The sequence below is a fragment of the Pholcus phalangioides genome, unplaced genomic scaffold (assembly GCF_987345545.1).
Source record: "Pholcus phalangioides strain wild (caught in Gottingen) unplaced genomic scaffold, Ppha-v1.0 ptg000012l_1, whole genome shotgun sequence".
NCBI lineage: Eukaryota > Metazoa > Arthropoda > Arachnida > Araneae > Pholcidae > Pholcus > Pholcus phalangioides.
The window spans coordinates 337,498-342,722 of NW_028301605.1; positions in this window are offsets into that span (position 1 = coordinate 337,498).

Below are 5,225 nucleotides of genomic sequence, written 5' to 3' on the forward strand. Positions count from 1 at the left end.
TAATTTAGCAGAACTTTTGGTGGCAAATGTAAAATAATACAAATTTATTCCATTGAGGGAAATACAGAATACATTTTAATATTGTTAGAGAGATTTTATGTTCACGTAAATCTCTACATTGCACAGTTGTGTGTTTTTTTTTTCATTTTGCACATCCTTTGAAACTGAAGGATAAGCCAGAAGCATGTCAGACTAGTTTTTGTTGAATTATCTGTGACAAAAATAAAATTTGAAGTTGGTGGTATTGCAACTGGACCGAAGCTTTTTTTCTTTTTTAAGCTAATATTTATTTAGCAAAGACTATTTTTCTGCGCCTCAGTGAAATTTTTCGCTCGAAAGTTAGATAAAATGGATGAACAAAAGTACTTAATTAATTGATATTTCCTGAGTATTTTGTTCCACTTTGTTTTTTTTTAGATTCTCATTCCGGATGCCCACGAGCTGGAAAAAAGGTAGAAAATCTCCTATAAATGAATGAAGAGCGAGAATAATTTCATGAAAGCGGGAGAAATAATGCCGATTTTGTAATATCGTATAACGTAACGTATAGTATAGCGCAATATAAAATATGCAGGGTGTCCCAAAACGCTATCATCTAAATTAGAAGGGTTGTAGTGCACGTCAAGACAAACAATTTTTGCAATAGAAACTGTAGTCGCAAATGACTTTCATTTTATGCGCATTTTTAACATGGAATTTAAACCACTAGCATCAAATAGGGAAGGGAAAAAAGCTAGTGATTAGAGCCAGACACTATTGTACAGTGCCATACCTTCTGTACAGTGCAAGCAAATCTGTCGGAGAATTGAGAGATAATGATTTTAATAAAATCTACAATATACAGGGTATTTATAATTGAAGTTCCACTTTGAAATGACCATAAAAGGAAAACTACTGAACAAAATGATATTAACACTTTCGGGTGTAAGCTTCCAATTAGAAAAAGGATCGGAATAACGTGTAAAACTCAGATGTACGTTATTCATGTTAAAGGGGGGGGGGGTGAATAGCTGTAAAAATATTAAAATTAACTTTTTATACGAACACACCGTCCTCAAAACCCCCAACTAAGAAGTCCTGTGGACCCGGAGGCCAACAAAGATAAGATAATTCCACTTTTTAATTAAGTGCAATATTAGCTGTGATGTTGGATTTCAGAAACCGAGAAGAACAGCATAAACGAGTGTAAAAAATCTTTGTATTTTAGATTATGCTGTTCTTTCCCAACTTTTCTTCGATTTTTGAATTCAAATACCTCATCGAATATTGATGTTCGAAACGTGGAATTTTTTTTCTTTTGTTGACCTCAGGACATATAGGGCAACAACTTTCTAATTCAGTTTTTGAGGACAGGGTGTCCGTATAAAAAGATAATTTTTTTTTTATTTTAATGAATATACAACCCCTTGTAACATGAATGACAGATCTGAGTTCTACACATTATTTGCATATTTTTTCTAACTGAAATTATGCTCTAAGATCAACGGTTCACAAGTAAAATGTGGTAAGAGGAATTATGGAATCATCTCTCTCTTGTATCTGTTACTGCGAAAACTCGAAGTGCGGCCAATTCGCGACGGGGCTGGCCACATCGCGAATTGACCAAAGTCCGAATTATAGTTCGGACCTTAGTCGGCCATTTCGTGAAGTGGCCGGAGATCCCTGGCCAAAGTTCGATGTGCTGACGTAAGACGGCCGGTAGGAGCCAAATCCACTGTTTTCAATCGCGAACGTGTTATGCATGTCTATATGTAGCAGCTGTATTGGATCAGCACCATGTAACGAGAAGGTAAAAAACTGAAATTTGAGGGAAAAACTATAAAAATAATTATATAAGCAAAGTTTTTTCAACCAAATTTTGGAGAGAAAAAAAAAAGATCACCCCCATCGTACGGTATAATGGATAGCCATAACTAACGTGGGCATTATTATCACGAAAAATACTCCAACTTGGCGACGACCTCGAATCATGTCTTTTGTTATCGGACTTCGGCGAGGAAACACCGGTCATTTCGCGAACTGGCCGGTCAATGTCCGGGTCAATATTTAACGAAATTTGCCAAATCACGAAATGGTCGGCCACGTCGTGAATTGGCTAATTTCGGGCTCTCTCTTTTGAAGTAACATATGGGGCCGTTAAAGTATTACGTCATCATGGATGGGGGGGGGGAGGGGTTTCCGATTTGCTGACTTTTGATGACAAGGGGGGGGTTTGGATAATGCTTACGTCATCAACCACCCTTTATGAAAATATGAGTTAGGATTCAGAGGGGCAAAGCTGATGACGAAATTTTGCTGACAAGGGGGGGGGGAAGGGTCAGCATTTTGCTGACGTTTGCTGACGGGGGGGGGGGAAGGGGTCAAAAATAGCTAAAAATTTGCTTACGTAATACTTGAACGGCCCCTATATATCTTTAATTTCTTTAGGGAATTTAATAGGAACATCCAGGTACGGTACAACTATTCTATCTTATATCACTTGAAAAAAAAAATCAGTTTCCACTAGGAATACAGCAAGCATTTAGACAGCGTCTCCGACAAGTGAAAGGTACTTCGTTTCTCATGCGAAATTCCCAGACAAGTCATTATGAGCAAACAGACCATCATGCGTGTATCTGCACCCATATAAGATACGGAGTTGCGTGTGTGTGTGTATGTTTGTTCGTGAAAGTTTACGAATATTATTAGCTTTGTAATTACTGCTCTGCGACGGTCGTACGCCACCCCCATCCGCAAACTTCGTTTACATGCTTGCTTGTGCAAATGGTATTCGAGAATCTGCTGAATATGTCGGGAGTCGTATACTTATCCGAATAAGACTGATTCCAAGCCTCGCGGCGCAAAACGCAAGAAGCATCAACACTTCACCTCTTTGGAAACTACTTCAACTATTTCACAAATGTCTATGAAAACACTGATTACGATTTTATTCTCTGATACGACGAAACTTGATTTCGCTTTACCATTAAGAAATAAAATAATCCTTACACACAATATAATACTTGAATTATCCAAGGAATATGAATTCCACATGACATTTCATTAAAACCGTGTTTCCCGTACAGGACATTTTTCTTTTATGCAGGGTTTTTGTATTTTTACCAAAACTGTCTGAAAAAAGTGTAAACTCTTCGTTTCACTTTGAAATTTAAGTGAAATACAGGGTGGGGGGAAAAAGTCCGTGGAAACTTTAAAAATTCATAAAAACCGGAAAAATAACCGAAATAAAAAACGGTTTGCATGGTTAGCATCGCTAGGTCCCGCAAAATGTTTAAGACAGGAAAAAATAACTCAAAAAACATCCGATAGGTGGTACTGACGTACAGAAGTCAAAGAAAAGATACGCAGATTTAACGAACAGAATGCCTCCAAATCATTTACTACAGCCGTATGTGTTTCACGTGGCCACCGCCACAGGGGGATAACACAAATCCAGCAACGGCAGAGTGCGGCAGGCCCACATACACAAATAACGAGCAGAATGCCTCCAAATCTTTTATTACAGAAGCATGTGTTCCACATGACCATCACCACAGGGGATAACACATTGCAGGCGAGTCACAAATCCAGCAATGGCAGAGGTCCACATCCACGGTTTACAACGGTGAACTGATTGTGGATTAGGAGCGCAAGTTCTTTTAACCGTCTCATTTGCATATTTCCACCGAAGTTGCCCGTACCAGCACCACCTATCGGCTGTTTGCTGTGAAAGAGATAAGCTTTCTACCGTCACGTTTATGGTCAAGGCATTCCTGATACAGACGTTCGGGGAAGTCAAAATCAATAGCAAGCATTGCTGGTTCCCATGGCCTCCTCGGTTTTCATATTTGAAATCCCGTGTGTATTGATCCGATCCATCCAATCCGTCAGAACTGAAAGATGCAATCCGCAGAGAGGTGTCATGTCTACAACCGGACCTACTGCACACCGTCGTTGCTGGATTTGTGACTCGCCTGCAGTGTGTTATCCCCTTTGGTGGTGGTCATGTGGAACACATACTGTTGTAATAAACGATTTGGAGGCATTCGTTATTTGCGTATCTTTTCTTTGACTTGTGTACGTCAGCGCACCTATCGGATGTTTCGAGTTATTTTTTTCTATCTTAAATAATTTCCGTGACCTAGCGATGCTAACCCTGCAAACCGTTTTTTATTTCGGTTATTTTTCTGGTTTTTATGAATTTTAAAAGTTTGTTCTCGAAACTTTTCTCCCACCCTGTATAAAAAAAAACCTACCAGCAAAAGGTGTGAATTTTACTGTAATGCAGTCGAATCCCAATTCAACGAGTACCGTTATGACGAAAAAAAATCTCGTCTTAACTAACACTTTTGCAATCCCCCAGATAAGTTTACATAGGAACAATGCGAAAACTTTTCGTTTTCGCATTTCTTTAACGACATTTCGTTTTAACGAAGTGATTTCTGCGGTCTCTTTCGAGTTCGTTATAACGGGATTCGACTGTTGTTGAACGCACCAGAAAAATAAGTATATTAGAGGAAAATTACAAAAATGAACTTTTTTTACGCATCTCGTAATCAAGAAATTAACACTTGATAATGAAATTTGCGTTAGTCTCTCTCGAATTTTTATTGCGAAGTCGAAAAATTTAGAACTTGATTTAATTCAGTGATGAGTTTAGCCTAATGAGGGTAGTGTAATTAGGGGAAAAATTCCAATACTTTTTAATGTATGCAACACACATTTGAAGTAATGTCTTGCCGCAAACACAGAATAAAATTTGCGGGGATATCTGAGACAATATCTCGGCCTGCACCACCATTCATGAATTATCGATTACCGTTCTAGATTCTCAATAATTTTGTGGCTTTCAAAGAAACCACCTACCACCCGTGATCAGTTTGATTATATCCGAATGAATCTGTACAAGTCAGGTCCGTTGCCAGAAATTTCGTTCGGGGGTAGAACCAAAGTGACAGAACAATAGATTTCGGCCACCTTTCCCCCCTTTTTTGACCATTTTCTCACATTATCGGGTAGATCAAACCCCTCACCCTCGCTACATTCTTGGTACAAGTACAGAAAGAGTCCTCTGTCGGCATAATCCGTAACTGTTTTAGAATTTAAATACGTTGTAATATTTCAATAGTTCTCGACTAAAAAAAATACGAAAAATACTACATTTCCATCGCTATCTTCGGAACTTTGAATCTACGCAACCCATAAACGCTGGTTTCTACTCAAGTCTGATGAAGATATTTCATTTA